We start from the raw sequence: 11,631 nt of genomic DNA, 5'->3' as shown, positions 1-11,631 counted from the left end.
ACAGATTGGACACAGACAGCACATGGATGACAAATGAGAAAAATAGTCCCACTTTTCGATTTTTTTTTATACGCTCGTGTGATGCCAGCCTAAAAGGAACAGCCTTACCAACACCAGGTCAGAATACCAATACACTAACAGGAGGAAGCTCCGATCCACACATGGGGACCCATTCCCAGAATGTTAATTCATGTCCTATTGCGGGTTGATCTGTTTAGCCAGTTAGAAAACAGAAGATGCTTGTGCAGAAAGCTGACAATGTCATCTGCTATTCTGCAAAGTGTGCATTATAACACTTCACCAGCATTTGTTGTGCTGGGATGTTTTTTGGTGAAGGTGTTAGTCCATTGACCTGAAATGAACTATTTAGCAGGGACAAAGTGAAGCAGAATAAATTTTACCATAAAGTTATAATTAATGACAAAATTGTTCCTTAGAACAGTATCTGCCAGCAAGAAAGGTCCCACCGAGATTTGAACTCGGATCGCTGGATTCAAGGTCCAGAGTGCTAACCATTACACCATGGAACCCAATACATTAACCCTATAAAATACTATTTACAACATTGACTAATCTTCTCTAATTATATATTTGTACAACAGGTCTGGTGTTGGGTGCGGCAGCAGAAGCCGCAAATTATTATAGATCTGAGCATGCTATTTCAAGTCACCTGTGATGTCAAATCTTCCTTACATACTTTTTTTTATCAAAGTCATCCCAAATATCCATATAATCAATTAGCTGTTCACTAAGTGTAAATATAGTACTGACAACTAACATAATATTAATAACAAGTGCCGAAAATATTAAAAAACTAATGTAAATTACAAATAAACAATAATAAATTAATTTAATATATAAAAAACAAGTTTAAAATCTCTGAAGCAGCAGAAACTCTCGTTCCTGTTAAAGTATTTCTGTAACTCAATACATTTTCAATGTGGTCCCAACAATTTGTGAGAGCACCTATGCAAATTGCCTCTTCAGAGAAAAAGAGGACTTGAACTCTATAGCGCCACCTGTTGGAAGCAGCGATCCTACAAGCCACAATCAACCCTTTAACGAGTCGTGCAATAAGACTTAGGATAAAAGCCAACTCAGAATCAGAATGAGAGTATCTAGAAATCTGGAGTAGGCTACAATCACTCATCTGTTTCCATTTTAACATCCATCAAAAACAGTCATGTTTCTCACATGTGTTATCCGTTTTATGAAAACTGCAGGATGTAAACTGTCTCTAAACTTTCTTTCTCCATTCACTCTTAGCAATGGAACAATGAAAAACTGATGCAAGTCTTTCATTTGTTATTCATATGTATGTAAAAAAGGTCCAATTTTCATCAATGTTTCGGATCAGATTTTCATCATTAGTAAGTTTTTTCCATCAGTGATTTTCATGAAGTGAATGAAAAAAAATTGCAAAGCATCTCCTATCGTTTACTATTAATCACGGACTGTATTAACCACCCATTGGCGCCCCCATGACACGGTCAGCTTGGGGTCTTCTGAAGACGCCCATACTTGACATGTCCATACGACAGCACATGGCTAGCGTCCATTTTCATAATTGTTTAGTAAGTTTTTTCCATCAGTGATTTTCGTGAAATGAATGAAAAAACAATTGCAAAGTTTCTCCTATCCATTACAATTAATCACGGACAGCTTCCGGATTGCACCCAGATGACAGTGTGTGCTGCCAGAGATTTTCAAGGACCCATTGACATGGGTAATTTTGATCCATGGCACAGATGAAAAACAAACATGTCTTCTTGATTTATTGTAGTCACACAGACCACGAAAAAACACGGACATGTGAACGGCTCCATAGATTATAATGGGTTATGTATTCTAACCATGAAAAATGCTGATAGAGCATTTACAGTATGTCTGAATTAGGTCTTATTAAGAGTAAACTTTAACAAACACATGGAGAACATAGAAATGTTGCTTGTAGTAACCTGTAATCCCAGCACTGCAAAGTAATTGCACCAGCCATCTTTGATTAATAACCCATTCCTGGCAAATTTCGTACTGTTACATCTTGGATTCGCTTCTTTGATGCGGACTCAGGATCCTCCAGCCTTCATCTGCCTTTAAGGCCGGTTTCACACGTCTGAATATTTCCGAAAAAAACAGTACCGAAGATATCTGTGTCCATGTGCTTCTGTGTGGTACACGTGTGGCATACGTGTGCCACATCAGGATCTCACGTACCGGCGCCTGGGAATCAGCGGTACAGTTAGCACTGTTCCCAAGCGCTGAACGCTGCCCTCATCATTGTCCCTTGCTCGTGCTGTGATCAGTAGGTTGCTGGAAATGACGGAGTTATGGTAAGAAGTATGGTAAAATACTTAGAAATTTTGATACATAGTGCTTTTATGGACACAACAGTACCAAATATGTTGATTTTTAATTTTTTTAATGTCTGTATGCTACAGCAGTAACACGCATGTGTTTCCAGTGTCGTGCTACTCATTGTGTTCGCCACTCTAATAACAGCATACTATGTGGCCGCTATGGGGCCTGTGAGTCAGTTGAATGCAATGTGATAAAGGAGAGAGCGGCAGCCTCACCGCAGGCGTAATGACGTCACCTCATCGAACCTGTGCTGGGCAATTGGCAATGGAGTTGCTGAGTAGACCAGAGCACAGACCAGAGCAGCGAGGAAACAAGGAGAGGTAAAATATTGTATTTATATATATATACAGTACAGACCAAAAGTTTGGACATACCTTCTCATTTAAAGATTTTTCTGTATTTTCATGACTATGAAAATTGTACATTCACACTGAAGGCATCAAAACTATGAATTAACACATGTGGAATTATATACTTAACAAAAAAGTGTGAAACAACTGAAAATATGTCTTATATTCTAGGTTCTTCAAAGTAGCCACCTTTTGCTTTGATGACTGCTTTGCACACTCTTGGCATTCTCTTGATGAGCTTCAAGAGGTAGTCACCGGAAATGGTCTTCCAACAATCTTGAAGGAGTTCCCAGAGATGCTTAGCACTTGTTGGCCCTTTTGCCTTCACTCTGCGGTCCAGCTCACCCCAAACCATCTCGATTGGGTTCAGGTCTGGTGACTGTGGAGGCCAGGTCATCTGGCGTAGCACCCCATCATTCTCCTTCTTGGTCAAATAGCCCTTACACAGCCTGGAGGTGTGTTTGGGGTCATTGTCCTGTTGAAAAATAAATGATGGTCCAACTAAACGCAAACCGGATGGAATAGCATGCCGCTGCAAGATGCTGTGGTAGCCATGCTGGTTCAGTATGCCTTCAATTTTGAATAAATCCACAACAGTGTCACCAGCAAAGCACCCCCACACCATCACATCTCCTCCTCCATGCTTCACGGTGGAAACCAGGCATGTAGAGTCCATCCGTTCAGCATTTCTGCGTCGCACAAAGACACGTTGGTTGGAACCAAAGATCTCAAATTTGGACTCATCAGACCAAAGCGCAGATTTCCACTGGTCTATTGTCCATTCCTTGTGTTCTTTAGCCCAAACAAGTCTCTTCTGCTTGTTGCCTGTCCTTAGCAGTGGTTTCCTAGCAGCTATTTTACCATGAAGGCCTGCTGCACAAAGTCTCCTCTTAACAGTTGTTGTAGAGATGTGTCTGCTGCTAGAACTCTGTGTGGCATTGACCTGGTCTCTAATCTGAGCTGCTGTTAACCTGCGATTTCTGAGGCTGGTGACTCGGATAAACTTAACCTCAGAAGCAGAGGTGACTCTTGGTCTTCCTTTCCTGGGGCGGTCCTCATGTGAGCCAGTTTCTTTGTAGTGCTTGATGGTTTTTGCAACTGCACTTGGGGACACTTTCAAAGTTTTCCCAATTTTTTGCACTGACTGACCTTCACTTCTTAAAGTAATGATGGCCACTCATTTTTCTTTACTTAGCTGCTTTTTTCTTGCCATAAAACAAATTCTAACAGTCTATTCAGTAGGACTATCAGCTGTGTATCCACAAGACTTCTGCACAACACAACTGATGGTCCCAATCCCATTTATAAGGCAAGAAATCCCACTTATTAAACCTGACAGGGCATACCTGTGAAGTGAAAACCATTTCCGGTGACTACCTCTTGAAGCTCATCAAGAGAATGCCAAGAGTGCGCATAGCAGTCATCAAAGCAAAAGGTGGCTACTTTGAAGAACCTAGAATATAAGACATATTTTCAGTTGTTTCACACTTTTTTCTTAAGTATATAATTCCACATGTGTTAATTCATAGTTTTGATGCCTTCAGTGTGAATGTAAAATTTTCAAAGTCATGAAAATACAGAAAAATCTTTAAATGAGAAGGTGTGTCCAAACTTTTGGTCTGTACTGTACATATAAATATATATCTAAATATATATACATATATATACACTACCGTTCAAACTTTTGGGGTCATTTAGAAATTTCATTATTTTTGAAAGAAAAGCACATTTTTTTTCAATGAAGCTAACATTAAATGAATCAGAAATCCACTCTATACATTGTTAATGTGGTGAATCACTATTCTAGCTGCAAACGTCTTGTTTTTATTGCAATATCTACATAGGTGTATAGAGACCCATTTCCAGCAACCACCACTCCAGTGTTTTAATGGTACATTGTGTTTGCTAACTATGTAAGAAGGCTAATGGATGTTTAGAAAACCCTTGCACAAGTATGTTAGCCCAGCTGAAAACTGTTTGGCTGATTTGAGAAGCTATAAAATTGACCTTCCTTTGACCTAGTTGAGAATCTGGAGCATTACATTTGTTTGTTCTATGAAACTCTCAAAATGGCCAGAAAAAGAGAATTTTCATGTGAAACTCGACAGTCTATTCTTGTTCGTAGAAATGAAGGCTTTTCCATGAGAGAAATTGCCAAGAAACTGAAGATTTCCTACAACGGTGTGTACTACTCCCTTCAGAGGAGAGCACAAACAGGCTCTAACCAGAGTAGAAAGAGAAGTGGGAGGCCCCGCTGCACAACTGAGCAACAAGACAAGTACATTAGAGTCTCTAGTTTGAGAAATAGACGCCTCACAGATCCTCAACTGGCAGCTTCATTAAATAGTACACGCAAAATGCCAGTGTCAACGTCTACAGTGAAGAGGAGACTCCGGGATGCTGGTCTTCAGGGCAAAGTGGCAAAGAAAAAGCCATATCTGAGACTGGCTAATAAAAGGAAAAGATTAATATGGGCAAAAGAACACAGACATTGGACAGAGGAGGATTGGAAAAAAGTTTTATGGACAGACAAATCAAAGTTTTAGGTGTTTGGATCACACAGAAGAACATTTGTGAGACGCAGAACAACTGAAAAGATCCTGGAAGAGTGCCTGACGCCATCTGTCAAGCATGGTGGAGGTAATGTGATGGTCCGGGGTTGCTTTGGTACTGGTAAAGTGTGAGATTTGTACAAGGTAAATGGGATTTTGAATAAGGAAGGCTATCACTCCATTTTGCAATGCCATGTCATACCATGTGGACAGCGCTTGATTGGAGCCAATTTCATCCTACAACAGGACAATGACCCAAAGCACACCTCCAAATTATGCATGAACTATTTAGGGAAGAAACAGGCAGCTGGTATTCTATCTGTAATGGAGTGGCCAGCGCAGTCACCCATTGAGCTGTTGTGGGAGCAGCTTGACCGTATGATGCACAAAAAGTGCCCATCAAGCCAATCCAACTTGTGGAGGGGCTTCAGGAAGCATGGGGTGAAATTTCTCAAGATTACCTCAGCAAATTAAAAGCTAGAACGCCAAAGGTCTGCAATGCTGTAATTGCTGCAAAGGGAGCATTCTGTGACAAAAGCAAAGTTTGAAGGAGAAAATTATTCTTTCTAATAAAAATCATTATTTCTAACCTTGTCAATGTCTGGAATATATTTTCTAATCATTTTGCAACTCATTTGATAAATAAAAGTATGAGTTTTCATGGAAAACACAAAATTGTCTGGGTGACCTCAAACTTTTGAACGGTAGTGTATACTGTATATGTTGTGGAATACCTACACTAACTATGAAGAAGCAAATCGCTCCCTGACGCAGAAGCACCTCTCCCTACACTGCCTGGTTCCGGAGTAGACTGTGATGAGCATGGCGGCGCCCGGTCTTATATAGACCTGATGACGCTGTGCGGCCAGCCAATCACTCTAATGCCCACAACCAACATAGCTACGTCATTACAGTGCATGGCAGGCAATCCCTGCATGTTCATTGGCTCTCTAAAGAGCGCCAAACATACAGGGAGGGGACCCGAGTTCCCGCCCGAGCAACCTGGAAATACTCGCCGAGCACAGTGATGCTCGGGCGAGTACCGAGCAGTGGCGAGCATGTTCGCTCATCACTAGTAGAGATACCACATATGTGTATTCATTATTTTTATATTCTCTAATATTTTTAAAGACATTTTTTTATTTTTACTTTATTTTGTAGTTTCCTTAGGAAACTTGACCCTGTGGTTGTCTGATCTGAACTACACAAAAATACTGTGTGTAGCAAAAAATCCCGATCTCATATAGACGACAGCCATGTACGTCTTTCTTATGAGTATGGACATGTCAGGTATGGGCGTCTTCAGAAGACCCCCAGCTGACCGTGTCGTGGGGGCGCCGATGGGTGGTTAATACAAGGTGCTGTCTGTGATTAATAGTAAAGGATAGGAGAAGTTTTGCAATTTTTTTCCATTCATTTCACGAAAATCACTGATGGAAAAAACTTACCAATGATGAAAATCTGATCCGAAACATTGATGAAAATCGGACCTTTTTTACATACATATGAATAACAAATGAAAGACTTGCATCAGTTTTTCATTGTTCCATTGCTAAGAGTGAATGGAGAAAGAAAGTTTAGAGACAGTTTACATCCTTCAGTTTTCACAAAACGGATAACACATGTGAGAAACATGACTGTTTTTGATGGATGTTAAAATGGAAACAGATGAGTGATTGTAGCCTACTCCAGATTTCTAGATACTCTCATTCTGATTCTGAGCGGGCTTTTATCCTAAATCATATTGCATGACTCGTTAAAGAGTTGATTGTGACTTGTAGGATTGCTGCTTCCAATAGGTGGCGCTATAGAGTTCAAGTCCTCTTTTTCTCTGAAGAGGCAATTTGCATAGGTGCTCTCACAAATTGTTGGGACCACATTGAAAATGTATTGAGTTACAGAAATACTTTAACATCAGTGAGGGTTTCTATTGCTCCAGAGATTGTAAACTTGTTTTTTATATATATTAAATTAATTTATTATTGTTTTTGTGTAATTTACATTAGTTTTTTAATATTTTCGGCACTTGAGTCTAATATTATGTTAGTTGTCAGTACTATATTTACACTTAGTGAACAGCTAATTGTTTATATGGATATTTGGGATGACTTTGATAAAAAAAAGTATGTAAGGAAGATTTGACATCACAGGTGACTTGAAATAGCATGCTCAGATCTATAATAATTTGCGGCTTCTGCTACCGCACCCAACACCAAACCTGTTGTACAAATATATAATTAGAGAAGAATAGTCAATGTTGTAAATAGTATTTTATAGGGTTAATGTATTGGGTTCCATGGTGTAATGGTTAGCACTCTGGACTTTGAATCCAGCGATCCGAGTTCAAATCTCGGTGGGACCTTTCTTGCTGGCAGATACTGTTCTAAGGAACAATTTTGTCATTAATTATAACTTTATGGTAAAGTTTATTCTGCTTCACTTTGTCCCTGCTAAATAGTTCCTTTCAGGTCAATGGACTAACACCTTCACCAAAAAACATCCCAGCACAACAAATGCTGGTGAAGTGTTATAATGCACACTTTGTAGAATAGCAGATGACATTGTCAGCTTTCTGCACAAGCATCTTCTGTTTTCTAACTGAATAAACAGATCAACCCGCAATAGGACATGAATTAACATTCTGGGAATGGGTCCCCATGTGTGGATCGGAGCTTCCTCCTGTTAGTGTATTGGTATTCTGACCTGGTGTTGGTAAGGCTGTTCCATGTAGGTTGGCATCACACGAGCGTGTAAAATAAAATTGATTTGATTTTCATCCAGAAAAGTGGGACTATTTTTCCCACCTGTCATCTGTGTGTTGGCTGTGTCCAATCTGTTTTTTTACTCAGCAGTTATTAATCATTTATAAGACCATATACAGTTTCCTATGTTACAGAATTGTAATGTATCCATAAAAATCGGATGCCATACTGATGGTCATATAGAGTCCAATTGTTTCCTGTACCCAAGTGAAATCACATCATCATCATATATATCTGCATACAATGGGGGCTTTTTTTGACATGTTGTGAGTATTATGATTTAAGTCACTTTGAATTAGATTTAGTGTTAATAGGGTAAAGGAAAAAATAGACATCTCTTTCTCCTATTATAAATAATCATATACATCAGAGCTCACTTTTTTCACATTGTATGAGAGATGTGTGGTGAATATTCCTGACCAGATGTGTAGGGGCTTAGAACCCCCTTTCGCCTGCACCTCGCCTCCACTACTGTGTACACGCCAATTCTCCTTAACCTCATTTCTAATCTGGGACAAATCCACTGGGGTTAGATTGAGACACGTTCTCATGGGATCAGGCTTTTTTCCTTCCTTTACAGAACTTGGTGGCTCTTGTCCAGGTAGACGTCTATCCTGACTGGGATATTTCCATCTCAGGTCATCTATAAATTCTCACTTATCTCTGATATGAAGTTACACCATTTGAAACCTTAATCACTCAAGTAGTTCTTTGTACTAAACTTCTATCTTGTATACACAAAGCAACACATAGGGACACCTGCAATGAACATCTACCCTTTAGTGGGTCGTGGGACAGGGAACTGGGCAGCCAATTTCTTGGAGGAAGACTGGCAAAAAGAGGTGTGGCGGTGCAGCCGGGTCTATGTTACATATATGGTGGGAATGCCCATTGGTTTATGGGTTATGGAATTCAATTTTCACACTGTACAATAGCCTCACTGGTAGCAGAGTCACATCCTCCCCCCAAATAGCCCTACTTTCCATTACTCCGGATTCAATCGCAAATGCAAAGAAAGATATCCTTAGGCTCTTTCTAACAGCTATTAAGTCAATTATTCCACGTCACTGGAAATCCACAAAAACTCCCACTTTGGGCGAATGGGAGGAAGAGGTTAACAATATTATGAAAATGGAAAACATGATTGCACATGATATCAATCGCCTCAAGGCTTTTCATTGCCAATGGACATGTTGGATATTATTTAGTGAGGGGAATGACCTGGCAATTTGGAAAATAATACTTAAAATAGAATGTCGTGGTAGATGCGGTCTCCTAAGAAGTGCTGGTTTCAATAAGTCGTGATTTTGTTTTTGTTTTTTTTTGTATTCTCCCCACCTCCTTTTCCTTCCAGTTCTTTCTCGTTCTACCCTCCTATCTTCTTTACATTCCTCTAGCACACACATAATTATTTGTTTCATGTAAAAGCATATATTAATACTTCATCAACCTGATTATAGTTATATTATAATGTTTAACGATAACTTAATATTATCAACTGTCAGCTTTTTTATTGTTATTATTTTTTTCCGACCATAAGACGCACTTTTTTCCCACCAAATTTGGGAGGAAAATGTGGGGTGCGTCTTATGGTCTGAATGCAGAGCTTACCTGATAGTTGCAGTGGTGGTGGAGCGGGATCGCAGAGCCCTCCGTTCCCTCCCTCCTTTATCAACCCGGCGGCGGCAGTAGAGGTGAGATGCTGCGGGCCGGTGAGCGGTGTGGCAGAGCAGAGCGGCGTGGCAGAGCAGAGCGGCGCGACCATCTTCCTGAAGCTGTGATCTACAGGAAAATGGCTGCTCGAGCCGGCGCATGCGCAGACTGGTAGCTTATGTGGCCATTTTCCTGTAGAGCAAAGCTTCAGGAAGATGGCCATACGCACCGTAAAGCCGCGCACGCCGCTCTGCAACGCCGCTCACCGGCCCCCATCCACACACCGGCCCCCATCCACACACCGGCCCCAGGCCTCAGCCAGGCACCAGCCCCCATCCAGGCACCGGCCCCCATCCAAGCACCGGCTCCCATCCAGACATGAGACCCAGGTGACTCGCCTCCGGGGCCGTGGGGCACTCTTTGGGAGCAATCACGGTGGCTGGCCCAGGGCGGTCAGTGCACAAAAGGGGTATCACTTATTAGTAAAAAGGTTCAGAGAGTTCGTGACGCCACCTGTGGTGTCTGGTGAGGATCACCAGCGCTGCGACAGTCCACTGAGGCTGATGTTAGGGGCAGCTATGATGGGACGGCTCCCCACAGGGGGAGCGGGCCTCAGGGCAGTGTAAGATAGATGAATGGTGCGCTGGGCGTTGTAGTGCGGTGAGGAATAATGGCGCCGGTGACTGTTCGATGCAGTCGTTCAAGGTTTTACTTACAGTTCTTAGGCAATTCACAAGTGCACTTTACAGGTGAAGGCCTCCCTCGTCGCGCTGCGTCCACCGGGCAGGGGTTCAGTCCTTCTTCAAGCAGCTTAGGAATGCCTGGCGGAACCCCACTTTCTCGTGTTCCTACTTTGACCATCCACACACTTGGTCCTTCTCACCGCTGCCCTACGCTGCCCACTCTCAATCCCGCTCGGGTATGCTGAAGTCCTTCCTGTACGTCGGATCCGGGACCAACCTGACCCCCTGGAGATTAGAATGAAGCAACCGATCCCTCCTGACACCTGGCAGGAGCAGGGCGTACGGGTGCCGTCCTGCACACGCCGTACCCCCTGGAATCCTTTCCTTAGAACTGAGCCTACTCCCTGCTCCCCTCCGGGGCCTCTATCCTGGGCCCTAACTTGTGGAGCAGAGCTCTGACTGAGCCTCTGCTCCCGGACTGGTCTCCAACTACTAGACTCACTACTCTGAACATGGCTTCCCTTTTATATCTACTGTATAAGTGCTTCCTGTATCTGCTTCCTCCACCCACACCCGCTATTGGTTCCCCCCACCTCTGGGTTCCCCCCTACTCCAGCCAGGGCCAGGGCTCAGCAGAAAACTACATTGCGTCTTGCCCCCCCGGCTGGCCTGGAGCAGTGAGGTGTTGGGTGCAGGTGTTTTGGGGTTCCGTGCAGCACTCCCATCTTACCTGAGAGAAGGGAGACACCACACCTCAGGTGAGGTGCAGTACCTCTGTGGCGACCGAACCCTCAGGGGCGCCACACAGGCACCAGGCTTCAGCCAGGCACCAGGTCTGCGCCATCTCACCCCTCCTGCTGCAGCCGCCAGGTTCCTGTGGGAGGGAATGGAGGTCCTGCGACCTGCGGCACCACCGCAACTCCCGGGTGATGGAGCACCGGCTTCCTGAAGGACCCTGCCTCCTGTGACCCTCGCTCCACTGACCCCCAGGTAAGATACCTATTCAGACTATAAGACAGACCCCCATCTTATAAAAAAAATTTGGGGTGCGTCTTATGGTCCGGTGCGTCTTATAGTCCGAAAAATACGGTAATTGGAATGTTCTGTTTTCATATCAATGTTGTTAAAACCCAAAAATAATATTTAAAGTAAAAAAAGAAAGATTCACCAGGTCAGTACGCTTATGGCAATCCCAAATGTTTTTTTTTTTTCATTTACTAATTCACTGGTTTAAAAAAGTGAATAGTTAAGTAGTAGTTAGCTTATTACATTA

General features: G+C 42.5%; 2 non-coding genes across 2 annotated transcripts; one reads left to right on the top strand and one right to left on the bottom strand.

Moving 5' to 3' along the window:
* Positions 1 to 458: 458 nt before the first annotated feature.
* TRNAQ-UUG (transfer RNA glutamine (anticodon UUG)) lies at positions 459 to 530 on the bottom strand. The gene has a single exon. It is a non-coding gene; the product is annotated as a tRNA-Gln (tRNA).
* A 7,020-nt stretch (positions 531 to 7,550) lies between these two features.
* TRNAQ-UUG (transfer RNA glutamine (anticodon UUG)) lies at positions 7,551 to 7,622 on the top strand. The gene has a single exon. It is a non-coding gene; the product is annotated as a tRNA-Gln (tRNA).
* Positions 7,623 to 11,631: the final 4,009 nt, after the last annotated feature.

The sequence above is a fragment of the Phyllobates terribilis genome, unplaced genomic scaffold (assembly GCF_046119375.1).
Source record: "Phyllobates terribilis strain yellow unplaced genomic scaffold, ASM4611937v1 Scaffold_1__5_contigs__length_1240528914, whole genome shotgun sequence".
Lineage (NCBI taxonomy): Eukaryota > Metazoa > Chordata > Amphibia > Anura > Dendrobatidae > Phyllobates > Phyllobates terribilis.
The sequence above is the reverse complement of the archived record's forward strand: the minus strand, read 5'-3'. Positions and strand labels throughout refer to the sequence as shown.